Raw genomic sequence first — 27,100 nt, 5'->3', positions numbered from 1 at the left:
GTTACCTGATCCTCCCCAGCTGCCTTCCCCCTTTGCATATTTCCCAAGGCTTTCTTTACTTTTTCCGGCGTTACCTTTGGGACTTCGAATTCCTCTATACTATTTTCCCTTCCATTATCGTCGTGGGTGCCAGTGCTACTGTATAAATCTCTATAGAACTCCTCAGCCACTTGAACTATCTCATCCATATTAGTAATGATATTGCCGGCTTTGTCTTTAACGCATACATCTGATTCTTGCCGATTCCTAGTTTCTTCTTCACTGTTTTTAGGCTTCCTCCGTTCCTGAGAGCAAGTTCAATTCTATCCATATTATACTTCCCTATGTCAGCTGTCTTACGCTTGTTGATTAGCTTCGAAGGTTCTGCCAGTTCTATTCTAGCTGTAGGGTTAGAGGCTTTCATACATTGGCGTTTCTTGATCAGATCTTTCGTCTCCTGCGATAGCTTGCTGGTATCCTGCCTAATGGAGTTACCACCGACTTCCGTCGCACACTCCTTAATGATGCCCACAAGATTGTCGTTCATTGTTTCAACACTAAGGTCCTCTTCCTGAGTTAAAGCTGAATACCTGTTCTGTAGCTTGAACTGGAATTCTTTTATTTTCCCTCTTACCGCCAACTCATTAATCGCCTTCTTATGTACTAGTTTCTTCCGTTCCCTCCTCAGGTCTAGGGTAATTCGAGTTCTTACCATCCTGTGGTCACTGCAGCGCACTTTGCCGAGCACGTCCACATCTTGTATGATGCCAGGGTTAGCGCAGAGTATGAGGTCTATTTCATTTCTAGTCTCGCCGTTCGGGCTCCTCCACGTCCACTTTCGGCTGTCCTGCTTGCGGAAGAAGGTATTCATTATCCTCATATTATTCTGTTCCGCAAACTCTACTAATAACTCACCCCTGCTATTCCTAGCGCCTATGCCATAATCGCCCACTGCCTTGTCTCCAGCCTGCTTCTTGCCTACCTTGGCATTAAAGTCGCCGATTAGTATAGTGTATTTGGTTTTCACTCTACCCATCGCCGATTCCACGTCTTCATAGAAGCTTTCGACTTCCTGGTCATCATGACTGGATGTAGGGGCGTAGACTTCTACAATCTTCATTTTGTACCTTTTATTAAGTTTCACAACAAGACTTGCCACCCTCTCGTTAAGGCTATAGAGTTCCTCTATGTTACCAGCTATATTCTTATTAATTAGGAATCCGACCCCGAGCTCTCTTCTCTCCGCTAAGCCCCTGTAGCACAGTATGTGCCCGCTTTTTAGCACTTTATATGCTTCTTTTGGCCTCCTAACTTCACTGAGCCCTATTATATCCCATTTATTGCCCTCTAATTCCTCCAATAGCACTGCTAGACTCGCCTCACTAGATAACGTTCTAGCGTTAAACGTTGCCAAGTTCATATTCCATTGGCGGCCTGTCCGGAGCCAGTGATTCTTAGCACCCTCTGCTGCTTTGCAGGTCTGACCGCCGCCGTGGTCAGTTGCTTCGCAGCTGCTGGGGACTGAGGGTCGGGGTTTTATTGTTGTGTTCATATAGGAGGTTGTGGCCAAGTACTGCACCAGGGTGGCCAATCCTGCTCTAGTGAGGGAGTGCGTTACCGGTTCTGGTCACCGGGATCAGGCCACACTCCAGGCCTGTTCGTGCAATTTTATCAACACGCGGATTTTTTTAAATTTTTTTTTAATCCGGTGGAAAATTACCGGCACCGGGATTCGAACCACGGACCTCTTGCACGCGAGGCGGGTGTTCTACCTCTACGCCACCGCTGCATTTCTTCTGCACGCCTGTCTACTACTCAATTTAATATACCCTTTCATGTTTTTGCGTCTAATTTAGGACCCCCTTCTTCCATGTACACTTGCCCCCGCCCGCCTCTGCGCACGTCACCCTCCTGTTTGTTATTCTGGTTTCGGTCCCCCCTCCCCTTCTTTTTTCCCTTCCTTTGTATATATAATATATGTATGTATGTATGCATTTGAAACCCCCTCATCAACACATTCCGAAGTCAATACGCCTTTTTCGGCCCCTCAACCTAGAGTATCGCCATTTCTGGATGTCGCCGTAACGACAGCTACGTTGAACGACTGGGGCAATGCCCCTTGAAAGACCATGCCGCTGCCTTTCAGTCACCCCATACATTGCACCGCAGATTCCTCGTCGCCATCTTAACTATTTCCTCGTCGCCATCTTAACTCACCGCCATCGTCAAGGTCCCTGGGTGATTCCGCTGGCAGCTGTACGAACTGCCCTATCTCCCTTCCGGATGACTGTCTTGATCTGACCGCCACCACACGTGCCCGGAACCAGGGCATAGCTTGCACACTGAACCGTCCATTCACAATCAAGTCCAGTCCCATGACGTCAACGATCATGCCTATAAATTCCCAGCCAGATCCTTCCTTCTTCACTGGGCAGGGTGGCGGCAGGAGGAGGAGTAGATTTTAATGAACAGAAAGGAGGAGAGGTCGGCCTGGAGAGCGTGTCTCTAGCCTGCTACTCCTCACTGGGGAAAGGGGAAGTGGGAAATACAGGGAAAGGTAGGTGGCGGGTGATTATGTTATGGTACAATGAGATACTATATACACGTTATCCAATATGCGGGTGCGCAGTGAACGCGCATACACGTAACGGTAATCTTGTCCATACAAAAAGTAATATTGTCCCAAAAAGTTATTGCGCAAACACATTTCGTATTGACTGCACGTCTCACAGCTTCTAAAGGCGATCGTCTAGACCAGTCTTCAAAAGTGATTTTATGGCACGTTGGGCACAGTGAACACTCCTCCAAGCGCCCAAAAGCTTTTCTTCTGAAAAGGGATGGGAGTCCAAGCTGTCAACTATTGATTTGAGGTTTCTGCGTTCGGTCGCATATTGAGGGCACACACAAAGTACGTGAGCTATTGTCTCGAGAGTGTGGCAGACGCTACATTCAGGGTCCCGTGCTTGTCCAATCTTGTGAAGGTACCGGTGGGTGTATGCAACACCCAGCCGTAGTGGATGAATGAGTGTTTCCTGGCTTCTCCGCAACCGAAGTGGAAGCCGGAATTGTAAGCCAGCGTCAAGTCTATGAAGGCGCTCTTGTCGATGTCCGGGGTTGTCCCAATGTCGTGCCGTAGTTTTAAGGGAGGTATGGAGCAAGGCGTTAATGTCATACCGGGAAAAATGAATTTTTATAATAGTTCCGTCAGTGTGCGCCTTTTTTGCTTCCGCGTCAGCCTGTTCGTTTCCAGCTATTCCACAATGGCCAGGAATCCACTGCAGCACGATGGTATGCCCGGAGTGTGACGCCTCAGCAAGCAGAGACATGATGTCATGAACCAGAGGACTACATGCCGTTCTCTCACTCATATAATTGCTGATGAGTTGCAGTGCTGGTTTTGAGTCGCAGAACACTGTCCACTTCTCGAGACTCTGTTGCAGTATGCAGCGAACTGCTTCTCGAACTCCGGTCAACTCAGCTGCTGTAGACGACGTCCTGTGTCCTATCTTGAATCGCTGTGCGATTCCCATTCCTGGCACCGTGTAGGCCGCCGCGGAAGAGGTCTGTGTCACAGAATCATCTGTAAAAACATGTTCGTAATATCTATACATGTAAGCAATGTATGATAGCGCGAAATGCTTGAGCCCAGCAAGCGGCATCTTCGACTTCTTCGTTATTCCAGGGATTGAGAGTCTCACCGTTGGCTTTGCCATCGTCCAGAGTGGAACTTGGGGTATGTCATATGGTTGGAAGTCCGACGGCAATAAGTCTTGCTGCGACAACACGGCTTCTGAGTAGGCAGACACAGACCGTACGCTTGTGACGTTCGTGAGTGGATGATTCCTGTGTCTGGTCAGTAGCCTTAGATGCACTCGCAATGGCTCATGTTGCAGATAAACTCGAGCTGGGCACGCACGTGCCTCTGCAATCGTGCCCCAAGTAGACGCACATCGTGGTAGTCCAAGGCAAATTCTCAGTGCGCGAGCCTGAGCACTTTCAAGTGTGCGTACAGCAGTTGTACAAATCCGAGAAAGTACAGGCGCACTGTAGCGGAAGTACCCAACAAAAAGTGCCTGGTAGAGCTGCAGAAGAGATGACTTGGATGGGCCCCATAATTTTCCAGACATATGTCGAATGATCTGAGTAAAGCTGTCTAGCTTTTTCCTTAATCCGGAGAGGTGCTTCGACCAAGATAAGTCACGGTCGATGATGACTCCGAGAAACTTGTAGTGTGTTACTGAAGGTATAATCTTTCCATCAATCATAACGGGGTAGCAGGCCACTGACTTCCGTGTAAATGCCATGGACACACTTTTTTCCGGTGAGAGCTGCAGTCCGCGACTGTTTAGGTATGTCGACGTTTTCAACACCGCGCGCTGCAGCTTCGTTTGCACTTGCAAGCGCGTTAAGCTCGTGGTCCATATACAGATGTCGTCTGCGTACACAGAGACCGAGACTGTGCCTGCATGTTCTTTGAACAGTCCAATGAGAACGATATTAAATAAGGTTGGGCTCAATACACCTCCTTGAGGCACTCCACGATAGACGGGGTGGTTCTTTGTTTCACCGTCTGGAGTTGTCATGAATATCGTTCTCTCTTGAAGATAGCTGGCTATCCACTGATGCATACGTCCCCCGACGCCACATTCTTCTAGGGCATTTAAAACTGCATCATGTAGAACGTTGTCAAAAGCACCCTTGATATCTAGAAAGACAGCAGCCGTTAATCGACGGCGACGTTTCTGATGTTCAACAGTTGTTACTAGGTCAATGACGCTGTCGATTGACGACCTACCCTTTCGGAAACCTGTCATTGCGTCTGGATATATATTACGTTTCTCCAAAAACCACTCCAGGCGCGTCAAAACCATGCGTTCCATGGTTTTACCTATGCAACTGGCAAGCGCGACTGGTCTGTAGGAAAGCGTAGCATGGGGTGTCTTGCCTGGTTTTAATAATGCCACGATTTTGCTTGTCTTCCAGTGTGCAGGCACAGTTCCCGAGGACCAAGAGAGATTGTATAAAGCCAGGAGCTCTTCAGTCGCTCGAGGGCCTAGATGGCGCAAGGTAGAATAGGCAATGCCATCAGGACCAGGCGCACTTGAGTGTCTTGAAGAGGAAATCGCTGCACGTAGCTCTTGCAGCGTGAACGGGAGGTCGAGGCAATCGTCCATTGTTGGAAGAGCACACCTGAGCACTGAAGCTATCGATGTTGTAGATCCAGAGAGGTGTATGCAGAAATCTTCCGTGATTTCCTTCTCACTGCGCGTCTGGATGATAGCCAAAGCTCGGAAGGGACGTAGCTGTTGTGGAGGAGATGGTAGTGCTCGCACAACATGCCATATTGTGGACAACGGTTTTCATGGGTCCAGGTTGGTGCAAAAGGACCTCCAACGTTGTCTGTCGAGCTTGTCCAAGTATCTTTGAATATTCTTTTGCATACGGCGTGCCGTTCTCAAGTCTGATATCAATTTAGTTCGCCTGTATTTCCTCTCGGCGCGACGTCGGACTGCCCGCAGCTCTTCATATATAACGTCAACGGATGTTCTTGAATTTGATGTTTGGATGATGCGTGTTGTTGCGTGCATTGCTGCTATAATGCGCTCTTCAATCTCTTTCGGTGAAATGGCACAGTTGCAGGATTCTTCTAGCTTGTTCTGAAAAGCATCCCAGTCAGTGCGTCGCGTATGAGAACTTGGAAGTCTTGTAAACCATCTCAGTTGTACATACGTAGGTAGGTGATCACTGCTATACGTTTCAGCATCTGTGCACCAGGCAGCAGAAGACGAAAGACAGCGTGAAGCGATAGCTAAATCGAGGCAACTGCTGTACGTTGTGCCACGAAGAAATGTTGGTGAGCCATCGTTCAGGATGTCAAGATCATTGCTGCTTGTGAAGTTAAGAAGTTGTCTTCCTCGAAGATTTGTGATCCTACTACCCCAAAGATGGTGGTGCGCGTTGAAATCACCTACAATAATATGAGGTCCTTGGCAAGAGTCAAGAACAAGTTTCAGATGTCCAGAGTCAAATCTTCCCCTGGGAGAAATATAGCCACCGATTATCGAGATTATCCGGCGCTTTAGCTTCAGTGTTATGGAGACGTACTCGTTGCTGCTTTGCACCGGAACTTGGTTTAGCGAATACGTGAGGTCACAGCGCACACATAGTAAAACTTTACTAGTATTTCCACTTGTCCCAGACGCGAATTGTTCATATCCAGAGAGTCTAAATGGCGATGTCATATTCGGCTCGCATATTACGATAACTGGAAGCCGATGCTTGAGCACTCTCTGTTTAAAATCTACCAGGTGACCCCGTAGACCTCGTGCGTTCCACTGGAATATTACGGAACCGCTTATCCTTTCCTGTAGCGACAACCTTGAAGTTGATGATGCCATGGCGTTTACTAACTTTTATACAGCAGCAAGCACTGGTTCTAGTACGTCGAGAATTTGCACCGCAGCCTTGGCAACGGGCGTCTTAACTCCGATGAGCAGCATTCGCAAGGAACGAATCAACTGTGCAAGCATTGCCTTGATTTGCCCATCCGACGATGAAGGTTCATGTTCACGCTGGCGTTCCGGCTGCACTTCTGGACTCCGAGATGGCAGGGAAGGCCATATAGTAGTGTCCTTGGTGTTCAGAAGAGTAGACATGGTTAAAGGTGGCTCTGACGTTTGAGGAGTAGCAGGAGCGCGCGATGACTTTTCCTGGAGTACAGGTTGTCCTGTTGTCGATGCTGATCTCCTTCTGCGATTACATGAGCGCCTCTGGCGGCGGTGGACCTTGGTAGCCGCTTCTCTGTGCGTAGATCTATCTCGTACCATTTTCCTTAGCACGGACATTTCAGTCTTTAATTTAGGACAGTCCTTCGACGTTGCCTCGTGCGGCCCATCGCAGTTAGGGCACTTCAAGTCAGAGCCAGCACACGTCAACTGATCGTGGTCACCACCACAGCGCGGACATGTCATCTTGTTAACGCACACAGCACTCACATGCCCGATTTTCTGGCATTTACGGCACTACAAGGGCCTAGGGATGTATGGACGGACAGGATGTCGCACATAGCCCACTTTTACTTGTGTTGGTAAGATCTCTCCCTCAAAAATGAGTTTTATGCACCTCGACCGTCCAAAACGGTGTATGTCTATGATATGGACAGTTGAGGAGATTAGCGTTTGGAGATCGTCATTATCAATATCTGTATCGACATCGTAGATAACACCGGCGGTGGTGCTGCCTCCATGTACGATGAATGAGCGGACAAGTATATTGCCTAGCTCAGCTACAGCTTTCAAAGTGTCGAAGATGGTTCGTGTAGTCACATCAACAGTAAGTATGTTTCTTCTGGGATTAATTCGGACCTCTCTGATTTTCCCTGGAGCCAGTCTCTCGAGATAGGCAGTGAGAGTTTGCCTATTGAGGGAATTGAGGTTGCCTGTAGCAGCGACGGGGATGTACGCGATTGTGTACGCTTGCTGTGTGGGCGGCTTATTGTAGTTAAGCTCACTCACGCTTGATGTCCTACGAAGTTTCCTCTTCAACCGACGATTTGTGACCTCGGTATATCCGCCGTCAGAATCCATGTCCTCGATGTCTGAGCAGCTCGATGACCTTGGCAGAGTCACGTTGAGGTGGTCGAGCGCAGCAGACCGACTTGCAACTTGATGGCCAGCCCCCAACCTTGGCGGCAGAGGAGGCGGAACGTCCGTCATTGCTTCTGATATCGTACCCGCCTCGGGGGCGTCGGTACGCACAAATTTAACCGAAAAAACCCGAGCGAAGCAGGACTAGCAGCTGATCAAGAACTCGTCTTCTTCGTCTTCGTCTGGCGGCAGTACAGGCATCATACTTACCCGCTGCCTATTTCTTACGCAGGTATGTTACTTTCAGAATGCCTGGTGCATTTGCTCTAATAATAATAATATTTGGGATTTTATGTGCCAAAACCACTTTTTGAGTATGAGGCACGCCGTAGTGGAGGACTCCGGAAATTTTGACCACCTGGGGTTCTTTAACGTGTACCTAAATCTAAGCACTCGGGTGTTTTCGCATTTCGCCCCCAGCGAAATGCGGCCGCCGTGGACGGGTTTCGATCCCGCGACCTTGTGCTCCGCAGCCCAACACCATAGCCACTGAGCAACCTCGGCGGGTCGCATTTGCTCTGATGATCGATTCGTACTGCTGCTCCCTTTCCCACACCATTCTTGCAGATGGTTTGCTTATATTTCTTTGTACTCGCAGCTCGCTGTTTGTATTTGTATGTTGTTGCAGAGTGGTGGCGTCGAAAGCAATCCTGCTCCTCACTTCCAAAAAAAAATCTGAGCCTTTCGCAAGGCTTTGCCGATCGACCATTATTGTCTGAATTGCTCGCTGAGCTCTTGAACGGACAGAAAAGAATAGCTGAGGACATCGCCAAAATTAAAAACTTTCAACAATCTGTTAATACACGTTTTGAGACTATCGAATCGCGTCTGGCCGTTCTGGAGTCCTCGTCATATCAGCCTGCCGCCCCAAGCGGCAGTCTTAACAGTGAACTCGCACTTCTAACAAACGAAATTCACAGCCTTTCAACTAAAAATGATGAATTAGGAAACCGTGCTCGTAGGAACAATTTAGTCTTACGCGGTCTGCCAGAATCCTCCGATGAAGATAATGAACGCCTGTCCTCAGACATTGCAAAATGGTTTGAGGATAAACTTAGAATGAGCTGTCCTCAAATAGAAAGATTCCATCGACTTGGAGGGCCTTCACGTGACCGTCCGTGACCCCTGATTAGGAATCTTCCGGACTATCGGGAGAAAGTTTCGGTGTTAAAAAGTGGTCACAAGCTAAAGGAAACTGATTACCGTATTTCAGGAGATTTTTCACGGCGTGTCCGGAATATGCGCAAAAAACTTTGGGAAGCATCCGAGAGGTTTAGGAACAACGTGTGCACGGTCCGCATACGGTTTGACCATATATTTATCGATAAAGTTCGCCATAACTGGAACAGCGCTTCTAATACATCAGAGAAAGTACATCGTAACACACCACTAAATAGTGTCATACCTGCCTCGCCGCCTTGACACCTTCGTCGCAAAACCAATGACCCCCGTGTAATAAATATTAACGCAAGAAGCCTTTTCAATAAATTTTCCGACTTCATCTCTCTAGTAACTGCTCATTCCCCCCATATCCTAGGCATTACGGAAACATGGCTACATGACGGCATATACGACTCCGAAGTTGCGTTAAGAGGATACACGTTCATCGTCATCATCAGCATCAGCTCGTTACGCCCACTGCAGGACAAAGGCCTCTCCCATACTTCTCCAACCCCGGTCATGTACTGATTGTGGCCATGTCGTCCCTGCAAACTTCTTAATCTCATCCGCCCACCTAACTTTCTGCCGCCCTCTGCTACGCTTCCTTTCCCTTGGAATTCAGTCCGTAACCTTTAATGAACATCGGTTATCTTCCCCCCTCATTACATGTCCTGCCCATGTTCATTTCTTTTTCTTGATTTCAACTAAGATGTCATTAACTCGCGTGTGTTCCCTCACCCAATGGGCTCTTTTTTTAACCCTTAACGTTACAGCCATCATTCTTGTTGCCATAGCTCGTTGCGTCGTCCTCAATTTATGCAGAACCCTTTTCGTAGGCCTCCAGGATTCTGCCCCGTAGGTGAGTACTTTGGTAAGGATACACGTTAATAAGAGTTTACCAACGTTTATGGCAGTATGGTAGACCGAATGGTAGAGGCGGCGGTGTCGCCCTCTATATACAGTCCCACGTAAACTTTTCAGTTCTTGAAACCCCATGTGAACTTGAATTGCTTTTGTGCAAGATTCATTTGGAAAGGTCATCCGCTCTAATTGGAGTGTTTTACCGGCCTCCCGGCTATTGTGGTGATCAGTTCGGTTTTCTTAGCAACATATTGCATAATTTGAAATCATCAAATATAATACTTATGGCAGATTTTAATGCGCCAGCCATTCACTGGCCCTCTCTCACCATTAGCGGGTGGGACGTGTCTCTCTCAAGAAAATTATCGTGGCTTTCCCTATCACTCGGTCTTAAACATATTGTCCACGAGAACACCAGGGAAACGGCTGTCCTAGATTTAGTTTTTCTTGGCTCAAGTCTTTTCGAAAGTGGCTTCCAGTGCTGCGTTACTGACGGGATTTCTGACCACAAAGCCATACTGTTCTCGGTTTGCTGCATTATTCCCAAACCCCGGATTGAGTGCTGCACTTTTCGTGATTTTAGCCGCGCCAGTGATGCTGCAATTGCCGACACACTTAGCGAATCGTTAGAGAAGTTTCATGAGTTATCTTTGAACAGTAATGTTGATGTTGCCGTAGGGTTTTTCGAGAATATTGTTGAAACATGTATTAACCAGTTTGTTCCCCTCAAAACAAAAAAGAAAAATATTAATTCACCGTGGATGACAAGAGAACTACTGAATTTATCGCGTCGTGCCTCGAGATTGTGCAAGTCTAAAAGAAATCTTAATCCTGTCAAAATTGCAGAGTTCAATGATGCCAAGAAAGAACTTCGCCAGAAACTAACATCTGCCAAGGATTTCTACCATGCTGTTATTTGCCAAAATTAGTGAAAACAAACCCTCGTATGTTCTGGAAATCGATACTGCCAAGTAACGAACAGCACAACTAACAGTTTAGTTGCTAAGGACGTTGTAGTTTCAGATTCACTCACGATTCCTTCCGCTTTTAACACCAATTTTCATTCCGCGTTCACACAGGATAACTGTTCACTTCCCCCTTTTAGCTGTGACTCATACCCTCCTATTGAAGACGTCGTCGTCTCTAGTTCAGGTGTTCTGAACATGATCCTCCAGTTAGATACTAAAAAGAGCTGCGGCCCAGATGACATACCCAATTCCTACCTCGTTGACTGCTACCTTTGGACAAGCGGATACCTCTCCGTTATCTTCCGTAAATCATCCACCTCCACTGTTCCTCAATCCTGGAAGCTTGCTACGGTCATTCCGATATTCAAATCCGGTAACGCTCAACTTCTGCAGAACTGCAGACCCGTTTCATTACCTGCCCATTCATGCAAGTTACTCGAACATATAGTTTTATGCAAAGCATATTACTAGAGCTCAACCCAGCTCCTCAGGCGCGGCGGTGTCGCCTTCAACACCACGTGACACCGTGACGTCACGACAGAGGAGAAACGGGGCTCCAACTCGCGCCGTCGCTCGCGGCGTCGCCTTCAAGGCTGACCACGTGACACCGTGACGTCACGACAGAGGAGAAACGGGGCTTAACTCGCGCCATCGCTCGCGGCGTCGCGGCGGTATATAAGCAGTTGCGCTTGCCTCTGCTAGACACTCACGAAGTGAGATGCCTCCTGGAGACAGAGCTGCTCGTTGGAATGAGAAGCGAAGGTTGGGGCGTGCTACAGAGACTGTTTCTAGGTGCCTTTTGCTACGGCGCAGCGACTACGCGCCCCGCATTGGACGCGGTGAGCGTCGAGCAACGCAGCGTTCGGCGGTGGTGGTGGTGGTGGCGGTGGTGGTGGTAATAACTTTATTACACACAGGGGAGTTGCGGACACGCAGGTCCTTGGGCCCCCGCACGGCCCCACTGCACTCAAACGTTCATGTCCCGGAGGCTCATGACGCTGGCAGCCCGGCCTGTGGCGATGGCTTGCTTGGCCGGGTCCTCGGAGCGCAGTAGGGTCTCCCAAGCCTCCCAAGTAGTAAGGTGCGCCAGGCCCCGCGGGGGAGGATCCGCCGGGCAGAGGAAAAGAATGTGATCGAGAGTGGCTTTGGGGTGGTGGCAGAGGGTACAGGAGGGGTCGGTGTGGACGTGGTGATAGCGCGAGCGTATATAAGGGGAGGGTAAGGTGCGTGTTTGGAGCCGCCTCCAAAGTGTCTGGTGATAATTGTCAAGGGAGGGATGGGGTGGGGGGTAGAGCCGACGCTCGGCTTTGAAGGCTTGCGCCAGTTCAGAAATGAATGCATGGGCTCCTGTGAGAACCCTGGATCGGAGGCCGCCGGTGCCCGGTTGAGAAAACCTCGGGCTAAAGCGTTGGCAGCCTCGTTTCCAGGATTCCCAGAGTGGGCAGGCACCCATATGAGCTCCATGTGGCGGGGCGGGTGTGCAGCGAGAGAGTTCAGTATGCTAAATGCAAGGACGTGAACTCTCCAGCGAGCAAAATTTAGTATCGCAGTTTTAGAGTCCGATAATATATACCGGGCCTCCGTGCGCGTAATAGCTAGGGCAATGGCAGCCTCTTTAGCCTCCTCCGAAGTGGCAGTTGGGGATATGTGAAGGGTGGTAATCGGTTTTAGGGAGGGGTTCGTGATGGCAACAACCGCGTCCTCACTTGCGCACGCGGGATCCACCCACACAGCATCCGGTTCCGTGCCATAGTGTTTGTGGAGCGCCCGTGCGTGAGCTCTGCGGCGGGGTTCGTGGTAGGTGGGGTGCATGTTTTTAGGGAGCGGTTTAATAAGAAGCTCGCGGTGAATGTGGTGGGGCACCTGGAGCTGTGTGGGATCCGTGGCTGGTATTCTGATGCCGAGGGTGTGTAGGATGTGTCTGCCGGTGGTGGTTCTCGCGAGACGTATGTATTGTGTCTGTCTGTGGGCCTCAATAAGCTCACCTATCGTGTTATGTAGGCCTAGTTGGAGGAGTTTTTCGGTGGGCGTATTTAGGGGTAGGTGCAGTGCTGTCTTAAATGCTGTTCGGATCATGGCATCCAGGGTGGAGATTTCTCTGCTCTGGAGTTTAGGGTAGGGGAACGTAAAGAGAAAGCGGATGAGGACGAAGGCATGAATGAGACGACATAAGTCATGCTCCTTTATACCCCGGTGGTGTGCAGAAACTCGGCGGATTAGGTGGGATATCGACACCGCCATACGCTTGAGTTTGTGGATGGTGAGAGTGTTTTTCCCGTCATTGTGGATGTGGAGGCCCAGTACCCGGAGAGTGTGTACCTAGGGATTTACCGGTTTTCCACTGTCATGGTTATAGGGGTGGTGGGGCAGTTTCGGGTTGTGGGGTGGAGTATGAGGAGCTCCGACTTCTCCGGAGAGCATGAGAGTCCGATACTACGCGCATGTGTTGGGGTGAGGGTAGCTGCCGACTGCAGAGTATTCTCTATGTCTCCATCACTGCCATGGGTGGTCCATAGAGTGATATCATCAGCATAGAATGTGTGCGGAAGGTGAGGGATGTTTTGTAGTTTGCGGGCAAGGGGAATGAGACAGACATTGAAGAGAAAAGGTGAGAGGACAGATCCCTGGGGGGTGCCATTACCACTAAGAGTGTATGGGCGAGATGTGTGGGGACCGAAGTGAATTTCGGCTGTGCGGTTAGTAAGGAATGCTGGAATATAGGTGTACATACGTTCACCTATGTTCAAGGGGGAGAGCGCCGCCATTATCGCTCGATGGTCTAGGCGATTAAAGGCCTTGGAGAGATCTAAGGCGAGGACGGCTTTTGTGTGGCCCGGTATGAGGGGGTCGGAAATATCCTGTGTGAGCTGGAGCATGGAGTCCTGTGCCGACAGGTGGGGACGGAAGCCCACCATGCTGTGCGGGTAGAGGTCTTGCTCCGCCATGTGTTGTGTGAGTCGGGCGAGTGCGACATGCTCCAAAAGCTTGCCCAGGCATGAGGTTAGGGAGAAGGGGCGAAGATTTGCAGGTGTAAGGGGTTTGTGGGGCTTGGGTATGAATAAGATCTTGGCGTGACGCCAGGATTGCGGAAGGGTGCCCTCCTGCCAGCATGTGCTGAAGTACTCCGTGAGCTGGGCAATCGACTGATCGTCTAAATTGCGGAGCATGCTATTGGAGATACAGTCAACTCCTGGAGTGGAATTAGAGCGGAGAGTCAGGAGGGCCGCTCTAACTTCTGCTTCCGCAATCTCCGCGTCGAGATTGGCATTCGGGGGGCCTGCATAGGGGGGCAGGGGGTTTGAGGTACCGGGAGTTGTGTGTGTGTTCTTAAGTATGTCGATGAGTGCGTCGGGAGAAAGGTTGGTCTTGTGTATAAGGCGTGTGACGTGGTGTTGTGTAGCTGTTTTAGATTGTGTGGGGTCAATGAAGTGACGGAGGAGTTGCCAGCTGCGCTTGGAGGACAGGCTGCCAGCCATACTATCGCAAATCTGTCCCCAGTTGGATCGGCAGAGCTCCTCAGAGTGTTCAGTAATTTTTGTTTGCAGTGCGGCTAGCCACTTTTTAAGGGTCCGGTTGAGCGTTTGCCCTTTCCAGCCCTCTAGGATGCTATGATGGGCCTCCCATAGGTGCGCCAGGTGGGTGTCGAGGGTGGGCGTATCTGGTGTGGTGTCAAAGGTTCGAGTGTGTGCGGAGACATCGTTCATGAATGATGCCACCTACTGGTCGATGTCTGTAATGGGAGCGTCAGGAAGGGCCGCCCGTGCGGCGCGGACGGCATCCCAGTTGGTGAGTTTGTGTGTTAGGTGAGGCGTCGTTCTTTGTTTGTAGGGTACTGCAACGTAGATGATGTAATGATCGCTCCCTAATGAGTGATGTGTTGTGCTCCACGTAATACCCGCAAGGTTGCGGCTCAGTGTCAAGTCCGGGCTGGTGTCCGCGCTGACACTGTTGCCAATTCTCGTGGGGGTGTTAACGTTGTTATGTATTGTGAGGCGGAGCTCTTGTACCAAGGACCAGAGTCGTCGTCCTCGTCCCGTGGTGGTGCGGTAGCCCCAGTCAGTATTCTGACTGTTGAGGTCCCCTCCGATTATCAATGGATGCCTGCAATACGATAGAGATCTCGCAGTAGCGTTTCCAACGAAGCCATCGGATGAGACGGTGGGTGGTATATGTTTGCAATAAAAATAGATGGTGTGGAGTATGTATGTTGTATGATTTCTGTGATAACACAGGGCGTCTCGGAGGTGATCTGATGCGTTTGGTGTGTAATGGATTGATGTATGAGTGTGGAAGCCCTGGGTGTATTCGTTGCGTCCGAGTGAGTGGATGTGTAACTGGGAAGTGTGGCAGGGGCATGTGTGTCCTGAAGGAGGAGGATGTGGGGCGTGGGAAGTGTGGGGAGGAGGAGTTGGAGGGGTGCGTGCTTACTCCGGAAGCGGCGTCAGTTCCATTGCAGAATTGACAAGGAATTAGGTGGTAGCCCCGCCATACTGTAGCTTGGGTGGTGTGAGTATAGGTAGGTTGGGTGGGGAATTCTGTGGGGTAGGTGGGCGAAATTGATAGGGGTGATTGGGGAGCTGCAGCGAGGGAAGGGCCTGCTTGATTGTTTGGACGCGGGTGTCGTACCGTGCAAGGCTCATCTCAAGGGTGTGTACCATGCGCGTAAAGGTCGCTTCAATTTGTTGTTCAAAGCGTTGAGACAGGTGGTCGATAAGCTGAGTGAATTTTGACTCTAGACGCGCGTCCATTTCGGCGAGTTTAGCGTCCATGCGGGCCTCTAGAGATTGAAGGTCGATCTGGGTGACGGGTGGGTGCTCTGTTGTGCGTTTTTTCTTAAGTGGGGGGGAGGTGGCGGTTTGGGAGTCGGATTGTTCCATGTTTTCAGTGGGTGTTTGGGGTAGCGGCGTGGGTTGGGTGGGAGGGACGACTGGCGGAAGCGGTAGAGGGGTACAGGTGGGAGTCTGGATTAGAGAGCTAAGATGACTCACCTCATCTCGCAGGGCCTGGAGCTCCCGGTCACGGGGGTCCTTCTGTGTGGGCGGGGGGATTGAAGCTTTGCTGGGAACGTTCAGTCTTTTGCCTGCTACTCTGTCCGCCCAGGAAAGCTATGGAGACTGTTGGTCCTGGCGGCGAAGAGACGATGAGCGAGACGTGCTGGAGCGGTCCGCGTCTCGTTCCGGTGTGCGGGAGATTTGCTGTTGTCGTGACGCGGGCGGTGAGCGGCGTCCCCTAGCTTTGCAGCCTTTAGTATACCGGTCATGTGGGCGCCTCCACAAAGTATGCAGGCTGGGGTGCATGTGGGGGTGTCCTCTCGGGGGTGCGGGATACCGCACCTTGAACAGTTGTGTGTACGCTGAAGGGTACACACATCCGCGCTATGCCCTGGTTTTCTACAGTTTGTGCAAGCGTCCAGATGTCCTCTGTATAAACTGCAGCTGTGGAGCCCGCCTCCATAGGAGATGGTTCGAGGCACCGGACCCGTCCGGAAGGTGATAAGGATCGAACGGGTCTGTCCCATGCGGCGTGCATCAATGATGGGGACGCTAGGGTTGCCCGTGATGAGGTCGTCCAGAATCTGTGCTGGGGTTTCTTCCCAGTAGGCGTTAGTGATTACCCCACTTACTGCACCATCCGGGAGGGGGGGGGGGGCGATGTAGGAGGTGACGGCGTAGACTTGGGTTCGGATGGAGAGTTGTTGGATGGTGACCAGGCGTAGCGCGTCGGTTTTTTGCGGGGTACTCATCGTGCAGGTATTGTTGAGGGGGTGGATAATCAAGCTGGTGGCGTCTGGTGCTTGGAGGTCCTTGGCTGCAGTTAGCAGGGCCAGGCGCGCGGTTGCAGGTCGGTTAAGGCAAGTCCCCCGGTTGAATGAAACACTATCTTGTAGGTATCCTCAGGCAAACACGGCTGGCGTTGCGACCTTTTCGCCGCGAGACGCGTCGCGCGCAGCTGGGACGCTTGGTGCACGGAATCTGCAGGTCGTGAGCCGGTGGCGGCGTTCGCCTGGTCCTGGATTTTCGCTGTTCCTTTCTGACGGGTGGGTAGGCTCAGGATATGATTCCAGTCCCTGGGATCATAGTCCTTTGGGTCGATGGTCTCTCCGATCACTTGGGCCTCCATACTGTCGACGTCGGGGAGGTCGAAGCGGCTTAGGCTTAGCGCACGGTGGCGCGAGGCCTAGTGCGGCAGCTGATCGGCAAAGGGCGGTTTTCGGCACGTGCGCCCGCTTAGGGGGGACCGACGGCTACCAAATTTGAACAGATGGTAGCGCTCACCTTGACGAACGGTGCAGTGAAGAGATGGGCACTGCATGGGTGGAAATTCGAACGAAATCGCCGTGTTTGTACAGAGCCGATGCGAAGGGCGTTCGCACTCGCTGGCCCCCTGGCGGCGAGCCGTCCGGCGCGACAACGAAATGTGCGCCTGAGCAAGCGCCGCACGCCTGAGCCGACGCCGACGACACCGGCTTTTCTGCGACACGAGCTCCTTAACGCTGTCGCGTTAAAATAAAGGCTAGTATGCTTCGCATCCTGGGCTTAACCTTAGCTAAGCCATAGCCATTTTTTTAAACACATCGCGGAATTTCTTGAAAACCACAATATCCTATCCAATTACCAACATGGTTTCCGTCGCGGATATAGTACCCCTACCCAACTTGTCGAATTCACGCACGATATTTGTCAGTCATAAGATTTAGGGGGCCAGATTGGCGTCGTTTCTGTTGATTTATCCAAAGCTTTCGACACCGTCCCACACCCAAAACTCCTCTACAAGCCTAACTCCATTCTAAATAACCCTTCTCTGGTTGGTTGGATACATAGCTTCCTAACCCAGCGTTCTCAGTCTATGCACTTTAACGGCTCTATTTCCTCTCCTGTCAGTGTTTCATCCGGCGTCCCACAAGGTTCCGTTTTAGGCCCGCTTCATTTCTTATTATATATTAATGACTTGCCGCATTGCGTGTCCGTTAATATCCGTCTTTACGCTGATGATTGCGTCCTCTATCATAGTATTAACACACCAATGGATCATGATTTACTTAATGACTCCTTTGCAAAATTTTGTAGGTGGTGCAAGGAATGGCAGATAAACATTATTTTCTCTAAAACTGTTTCTATGTCCTTCTCCAGACGCCCATCTCCATCACTTTTCACGTACGCTTTCCATGGTCAATATTTAAAAAGAGTAACCGAATTTAGATACATTGGTCTTCATTTCTCCCGTGACATGTCATTGTTGAAACACAGTGACATCATATGTAACAACGCTTTTAGACGTCTCGGTTACCTCCATCGTTCATTGCGTAAGTCTCCAAAGGATACCACACTGATGACGTATAAAACACTTATCCGCCCCATTCTTGATTGTGGCTGCACCATATGGAATCCTCATAAAAAATCCGATATTAAAAAAACAGAATCAGTGCAAAAGAAATCAATGCGCTTCATTTTTCGCACTATAGCCGAGATTATTCCCCTTCTCCCCATTATGCAGCTACAGGTCCTACAGTTCTTTCATCTCACCGCTGCTTAGAATGCATAAAATTTTTACACACGCTGGTTCATTCTGAGCGCCTTGTTACACTAAATAATTATCTGAACTTTAGTCCACCTTCTATCACTAGGAGCTCTCATAATCTCAACCTTACCCCTTTCTTTTGCCGAACGGAGATGTTCAAGCACAGCTTTTTTCCATTGGCCATTGAACTCTGGAATTCAGTGCCTGGAAGCATCCGCTCTTTACCTACGCAAGAATTCATATTTTTTGTGGCTGTATCTCGTTTTCTTGCTTTCCTTTTTTTTCTTCACTGCCCACTCCTGCAATAGCCCCACCGAGGCTGCAGTATGTATAAATAAATAAAAGAAATAAATGTAGCTGAAAGAACATCAAAAAACAATTTCGAAAGTGATTTCCTTAAGACATGGCATACGTTTGGCTTAACACAAATCGTCAGTAACCCCACGCGGGCAAATGATAGGTCTGCTAACATATTAGACCTTATCCTCACTCCTTACTCCGAGAACGTTTCAGCACTGGCGCATTTACCTGGCCTTAGCGATCATTCAGTGCTACATACCTCATTCCAATGTGACATCCCTGCCTTCACTAAAGCTAGAAAACTGTTCCGCTTTACGACAAAGGCCACTATACTGATATGAATATTAAACTAGCGGAATTTCCCAGCTCGTTCTTCACCGGTTTCTTAGAACGTTCTGTTGAAATTAACTGCCTCCTTTTCAAAAATAAAGCTCATGAGCTGATAAAAAAGTTACATACCTACTATCACTGTAACTGAAAAGCACTCATCACCTTGGTTCAATACGACACAAAAGCGTCTCAAGAATAAAAAGAAAAGGCTTTACCGCGCTGCTAGGCATTCTAACTCTGAGTGCGCATGGCAGAAATACTACACCGCTGAAAAAACGTACCTATCCCTCGCTAGTCAAGCAAAACACTCCTTTTTTGCGACAACCCTACCAAATATCCTGCGAAATACCCCCCCAAAATTCTGGAATATTATAAATCCAAAGCGTTCGCAACCACTTGCACTATGCGACGCGAAAAATATGCCTCTTCCTGATCACGAAATCGCCAAAGCACGTAATTGTGCATTCTCTCCCGTGGTTACGAATGAACCTAAAGGTGAACTTCCTGAATTCCCAATTTTCAGTTACCATACAATGCCCGCAATCACCTTCGGTTCTGATGGAATCAGAAAATGCATTGATTCCTTGAAGCTCTCGTCTTCACCTGGCATTGATGGTATTAATTCCAAAATCTTAAAAATACTAAATATGTTACAAGCGAGATGTTATGTCATATTTTTCAGCAATCTTTATCATCAGGAGTGGTGCCGGACCATTGGAAAGTGGGTAAGGTTATACCAGTCCCAAAGAAAGGTCCTTCATCATCATGTAGTAGCTACCGCCCAATTTCTCTAACCAGCGTCTGTTCGAAATTAATGGAACATGTGCTTTACACCCACATTGCTACATTCCTAACATTTGTCAGTTTCTTCCACCGTAACCAGTATGGCTTCCATAAAGGTTCATCTTGTGATAACCAATTAGCACTCTTTGTACATGACATAAGCTCTAACCTTGATCAAAACAACCCAGTCGATGCCCTCTTTGTAGATTTCGAAAAGGCGTTTGACAATTTTCCGCACCAACGACTTTCTAAAATTTTCTCGCTTGCGCCTAAATTCCCTTGTTTTGGGCTGGATACAATATTTATTGAATAACAGACAACAGTTTGTGTATCTTAACAACCACTCCTCCTCTAAAAGCCCTGTTCTCTCCGGTGTACCCCAAGGCACAGTTCTCGGGCCCCTCCTCTTCCTTATATATAAATGAGTTACCGGATAATCTTGCATCTAGCATTCGCCGTTTTGCTGAGGATTGTGTCATTTATCATCCAATCCTAGCTGATACCGACAACCACGCATTGCAAGATGATCTAGACAAAGCTACCATTTAGTGCAGCATGTGTCTAATGTAACTGAACACTACAGAGACTTTACTAGTACCTTTCCATCGACGGAAGCTTCACCATATTCCTAAGTACGTTCTCTGCAACTTGGAAATGTCATCTGTGGAGTCATGCAAGTACCTTGGCCTTACGCTCTCACATAACCTTTCTTGGTCGTCTCATATTACGAACATCACTAACGAAGCCAATCGCACGCTTGGTTACTTCCGCCGAAACTTGCGCTTCGTACCGCCATCCTTAAAGATACTAACTTATCTAACTTTTGTCAGACTTAAGCTAGTATACGCATGCTGTGTTTGGGACCCGCACCAAACCACCCTTTAGAAGCAGTTCAGAATCGTGCAGCTCGTTAAATTTATTCTGATTGTTCTTACCACACTAGTATCTCTCAGCTAAAATTAAAAGCAGGAATTTCCAATCTAGATATAAGGCGTCATGTTTTGAGACTGTCTTTATCACAAATTTTATCATTCTGCTCCTAGTACTTGAGCCCACATTCCAGCGCACCGTCAAACATGCCGATTACGTCACGAAAAATTTGTGTACCCTCCGCGTGCCCAGACCACTGCGCACCTACATTCGTTCTTTGTGAAGACTGCCCGGGACTGGAATGACGTTTCCACCGACGCCGTGCACCACTCCAATCAACATCAGTTCAAGGCTGCCATTGAGTCCACATTCCACTGAAGTGGTCACCCATCCCTCATGTGATACCCCACACCGGGGCCTTTGAGGTAATCATAAATAAATAAATAAATAAATAAATAAATAAATAAATAAATAAATAAATAAATAAATAAATAAATAAAGCCATTTGCCTTCGCTGCGCAGACACTCGATCATCCTGGCCCCGGTTCCCACCGCTTCCGATGCCACGGCTCCCAGCGAACCACTTCGCTTCGAGTGTGCCGCCAGCCCTTGTCAGCTGTCTACAGCTACAGATAGCCCGGCAGCGCCACCGCTGCTGTTCCTCAAGTGCTCCCGGATTCCCGTATCATCATCGACAACAACCGAAGAGCCGACTATAAAACAGCATCACCCATGCGCGGCACTCTGAGGGCTCGGTTGCTCTGCCACGATGCACTCATCAAGGCCGTTTGCCTTCGCGGCGCAGGTCAGTAACCAGTATTCTCATTTCACAAACAAAAAATCAAGTGACTACTGTCTCCTGAAGCTACCGGGTCCACAGTGCAGTCTTTCGATTGTTGTTGAATGTTCTCATGTAGTGCGTACCTTGTTGTTGTTGACTGGCGATATCGAGTCAAACCCAGGTCCCGACACGGTACTCACGCAACTAAAAAAGCTGTCTACTGGTCAGTCACAACTACTCACCGAGATTCAAGGCCTTAGAAACCAACTAACAACTACTGAACAGGCTATATCTGACCTCAGTAACAGATTATCCGACCTAGAAATTCACTATCAAGATCTGGTAACACTACGCACCGACATGGATACGATCTGCACTAACACCACCTAAACAGCTAAAGAAATCAGAGGAATAGAAGCCCGTCGGGATGACGCCGAAAATCGCTCACGACGTAACAATTTAGTTTTCTATGATATCACTGATAACAATGCATCGGAAGACTACGCCCAATCTGAAGAAACGGCCATGCACCTTTGCCATGATCGCTTAGATGTAACTATTGACCCAAAGGAAATTGAACGGGCTCACCGTCTTGGGCGCCATACTTTTGGGCACCCTCGGAACATAGTAATAAAATTTACATTTTTTACAACCAAAGAGCTAATTCTTTCTAATGGCCGTAAGTTAAAAGGGACTGATTACAACATTGGGGAGGATTTTTCACGCCCTGTCTGAGATTCACGAAAGCATCTAGTTAGATTTGGCAAAACTAAAACCACAAAATTTTCCTTGCGCTACAAAACATTGTACATCGGTCATAAGCGGTACGCATTCGAGGAATCATCGCAGACAGTAAAAGAAATCTTTTAGTATACGATTCATCGTCGTGTAACCAAAATTCATGGTAGCAGCCCTCGTGGTGAACTTCCAAATCGTTCTTTTTCTATTATTTTCACAAACGTACGCAGTTTCCTTCCTCAATGCGAACACATCTGTGACCTTGTTTCATCATCTACCAGCAACATACTTATACTAACTGAAACGTGACTAACAGATGACGTCACTGATACTGAAGTTGTTGCCGATCAACCTAATTTAAAGATTTCCGCAAGGACCGCAAAGGGCTCCAGAGGAGGAGGTGTTTTTATTGCCACTAACCAGCCATTGTCGTGTTCTGTTATTAATATTCAATCACAACTTGAAATACTATGGGTGATCTGCCATGCTGCACCACAAACCGTCATACTAGGTGTCTGCTACAGACTCCCCCACAGCATTCCGAAATTTTCTTATTACCTAAATGATAGCCTAAATCAACTTACTACTACACATCCCAACGCGCGCAATCTTTTTTTTTTGCGATTTCAACTTGCCGTCTATTGACTGGCAGAACTTCACACAAACAAACAACGAAGAAGTAGCTAACTTCCTTGACGTTTGTCTAAATTTTAATCTCACCCAATTAATAAAAGAACTCACACGCGTCGTACGTGATTCGTCAAACAACTTGGACCTTATACTAACCAATCACCCTGAAAGTTTAAGCAAAATCCGCGCAGTTAGCGACCACAAAATTCTACATGCTACTTTCACCCTCATCGCGGAATCGCGCCAAACGTTCCACAAGACGATTCGCCTTTACGACAAAGGCAATTACAATGAAATGAACAACCAATTGCTCGTTTTTTGCTTTTTTCCGGAATTGGAACGAGGTTTTCAAGACCGATCAAATGAGCACAACTGGCTTACTTTTAAAACAAAACTCGACGAACTAACATCCAAATTCTTTCCCACCATTACATTTCATGTCAATCATATCAAACCATGGTTCACAAAGTCCTTGAAAACACTCGAGAACAAGAAAAACCGACTTATCCGTGCAGCAAAACTGAACCCGAGTGAATGCGCATGGAATAAATACTACGAGGCCGGGTCAACATATTTGCGGTCCATTTGTAATGCCAAACACGTATTTTTTCATACTGACCTGCCGCAGATCCTAACCAATAACCCCAGAAAGTTCTGGCAAGTTCTTAATCCTAATCATGCGCCTATCATCCCACTTACCGACACACTTGGCGAGGAAGGGAGCGATATCGAATGTACAAAACTATATTTATCACTGAATTTTCATCCGTCTTCACAAACAAAACGCATATAACCACCATCTGTACCAACTGGCAAACCAAGATCGCTCATGCCGCCAGTCACATTCGCTGCACGCGGCATCATCTGTATCATTGAAAATATTAGGATGTCATCCTCTGCAGGTACTGACAAATTCACCAGCAAACTCTTAAAAAACACTCGGCATTCTTCTTCTGTGTACTGATCATAACTGTTCACGCAATCACCCTCCACAGGTAGCATACTCAGCGATTGGAAGATGGGGAAGGTCGTTCCGCTCTTCAAATCAGGTAACAAAGAATCGCCCCTTAATTATCGCCCTATCTCTTTAACAAGTGTGCCATGCAAAATTATGGAACATGTAATCTATTCTTCCATAATTATCATTCTTGACTCTATTAATTTCTTTCATCCTTCACAACACGGCTTCCGTAAGAACCTACCTTGTGAAACACAATTAGCTATATTTGTCCATGATCTGCACATGGCCCTTTATTCTAACCTTCAAAGTGACTCAACCTTTCCAGATTTCGCAAAAGCCTTCGACAAGGTTCCTCACAAGCGCTTACTACTAAAACCTTCTTCTTTAGACTTGCATCATAACGTACTGCAATGGATAAAAGAATTTCTGGCAAACAGTAGCCAATTTGTTCACGTTAATTATCAAGCCTCTAGGTCTCTTGCAGTAATAAAGGTGTGCCATTGATTGGCACACCTTTTCCAGGCATTCTGCTCACAGTGATGATAACACAATCTTTGATATTGTATTCACGTTTGACTTACTGGAAATGGTACATAATTTCTCAAGAGTACAGGCAGTGGTAGGCTCAATTCTAGACTTACTTTTTGTAAGTGGCGCCATCTGAAAGGCGATAATCTCTGAAGTCACAAACGGGATTTCTGATCACAAAGCTGTCTTGTTGAACTTGTCGAATGTCTACCCTGATCGCAAAAACACTGTTCATTTGTTTCCTATTTTTTTCTCGTGCTGATGATGAATCTATTCTGGATATGCTTGCATTCTACTTCGATGACTTCAGAAACAGCACTTGCATTATAAATGACTGATGGCTTTCCTTTAGGGGAATTCTCTCTGAATGTATCCAACGTTTGGGTCCCACAACTGCAAAATCTTCTGTGCACCGTAACCCATGGATTTCTCGTGAGACGTTACGCTTACAGCGACAGCTTAAAAGGTTAAAAGTGAAATCAAGAACAAATGTAACCTTAAAATCTCTTGTAGAAGGCACTTCAGAATAACTAAAGGAGAAAATAATTTGCGACAAAGAAAAATATTATGGAACGATCCTGCCTTCGTTTATTAAAACGTCTCCCGAAAGATTCCGGCACCAAATCACACCTAAATCTTCTTCCACCAGTGGGTTCATGATAGACGGCAAATGTGTAAGTGATGAGATTGTCGTTTGTTCTGCTTTTAACAAATTATTCCAGTCGCTATTTACCAAAGATAATGGTTGCCTTCCAACTTTTCTATATCGCTTCCTGTTATATCAGACCTTGTTATTTCTAAGAGCGGCGAGTTTAATTTGCTATGGAACTTTTATACTAAAAAGTCACCAAGACCAGATAATATACGAAACATGTTTCAACGCGTCAGCGTTAAGGAGCTCGTGTCACAGAAAAGCCGGTGTCGTTGGCGTCAGCGGCGTTGGACGTGAGCGATAAATCTCGGGAGGCACTTCATGAATAAAAATAAGTTGCAAGAAGGGCTGCGTGGGAATCGAACCAGAGTCTCCGGAGTGTGAGACGGAGAGGCTACTACAGAAGACCACCTCCTCGGGATGCGCGGCGCTGCCCCGACACGTGGCGCGCCACTCGGCCGCTTCCCGTACGGGGACCGGTGCGAGGATGCCCCCCTGCATTTGACAAGTTTTCTCGCTCTCTCCCCTTCCAACTTTACTCGTCACTCGAACCCTCGTGTTTTGGCGACGTGGCTCCTCTTTCCTCATTCCCAGGTGCAGCGTCCGATGCGGGACGCCTCTGACGTGATCGCTGTGCCGTAGCGCGTCTGGTGGGAAAGCGTCCCCGGTGATGTGTGCCGAGCTGCTTCCGAGGAGTCATGCGTGTGCGTGGTGCTACCAAGCGAGATAGAGGACGATCTGATAGAGGCGTCAGCCCCATGATCGCGTCGGCGTTCATGGCACGTCGCGGCCCGGTTTTCCGTGCCGAACACGTTTGGCTCGCGCAGATCGTTTCTCCCTCCGAGACACCGAGTTCTTTGGTTCGTTCCGCTTCCTCAGGCGCGCGTTTCGTTGCCGCGCCGAACGCTGCGTTGCTCGGCGCTCACCGCGTGGTTGGTGGGTGCAAATTCTGATGCGGAGTGCCTCATACGTAATCGCTGCGCCCTACCGCAATGTCTTACACCCCTTGGCGGGTCGACGGTCTTGAAGGCGAAGCTTAAGCGTCCTCCAATTTTTTAAAGCGTTGTGCGGAATTGTGTGCTAAGTACCTGTAGGTCGTATTCACCAGATCTTTACGCGATGGTTCCCTACCGGATGACTGGTAGACGGCTGAAATCAAACCTTTACACAAATGCGTGAAAAAAACACGCATAGACAATTACCGACCAGTATCTCTTACATCTACATCATGAAAAATTTTAGAGCATATAATTCGAAAACATATATTAGGTTACTTAGAAGAGCACAATGTACTTACAGATCTCCAGCATGGTTTCAGGCATAGGTATTCTACATGTACTCCATTAGTTGAGACTGTTTACGATCTCGCACAGGCAATTAATGAAGGAAAGCAAACAGATATTGCGTTCATGGATTTTCGTAACGCATTTGACAAGGTATCACATAATGAATTAATCCATACATTAGGATATTATATAAAAAATTAACAGACACTTACATGGATCAGAGCCTATGTTACTAACAGACACCAATTTGTCAACTTAATACTTCTAACAATAGAGAGGTTGCGTCTGGAGTGCCCCAGGGATACATTTTGGGACCACTTTTATTTCTATTATTTATAAATGACATAGTCGCAGAACTTTCAGTTTCCGTGAAATTTTACGCTGACGACTGTATTCTGTATGAAAAGATATCTTCTGTTGATGATCAGGTGCGTCTAAATAATGATCTGGCAACGGTCACTGCTTGGTGCGAACAATGGCAAATGTCTATTGATTCTCATGAAAAACAGTTTTTATGAGAATCACACATAAAATAGAACCTCTTCAATTTGCGTGTAATGTTGACAACGTATCTCTATCAGAGGTGAGAGAGTACAAATATCTGGACTTATGGATAACCAATGAGCTTTCCTGGACGAAGCAGATAGATACTGTTGTTGCAAATTCTTTGCGTACACTGTTTTTCTTCAGGCGCTCACTGAAATCACTTACGTCTAGTGTTCATTTACTGGCGTACAATTCCTACATTCATTCGTTGTTGGAATATGCCGTAATTATTTGGGACCCATTCACTTTAACCAATATTAAAAAACTGGAACGTGTACAGCATAAGGTATTTAGGTTTGTTTTTAATTCATACGGCCGTGCGTCTGTTGGTGAGCTCGTAAGACGCAACGGATTACCCCCGGTGACTGTGCGCAACCGTATCTGTCGATTAAAGTTCCTTGTTCAACTTGTAAACGGCCATTATAAGCTTAACGCTTCCAAGTTCTTTAATTACTCATCAGGTTATAACACGAGACGAAGGCATGCTTTATCGATAACCCCCATCACGCACGGAATAACTGTATCAAATATTCTCTTATTCCTAGGACAATAGCAGACTTTA

General features: G+C 48.0%; 1 long non-coding RNA gene across 1 annotated transcript in view; it reads left to right on the top strand.

Annotated features, from left to right (window-relative positions):
• The window catches only part of LOC139057213 (uncharacterized), a 67,192-nt gene that overhangs the window by 37,391 nt on the left and 2,701 nt on the right, over nucleotides 1-27,100 (top strand). The window contains exon 2 of the long non-coding RNA XR_011512641.1: nucleotides 20,939-21,221. This is a non-coding gene — a long non-coding RNA (uncharacterized lncRNA). The remainder of the gene's footprint in view (nucleotides 1-20,938; nucleotides 21,222-27,100) is intronic.

Source organism: Dermacentor albipictus, chromosome 1 (assembly GCF_038994185.2).
Source record: "Dermacentor albipictus isolate Rhodes 1998 colony chromosome 1, USDA_Dalb.pri_finalv2, whole genome shotgun sequence".
Lineage (NCBI taxonomy): Eukaryota > Metazoa > Arthropoda > Arachnida > Ixodida > Ixodidae > Dermacentor > Dermacentor albipictus.
This window is presented reverse-complemented; position numbering and strand designations above follow the sequence as displayed.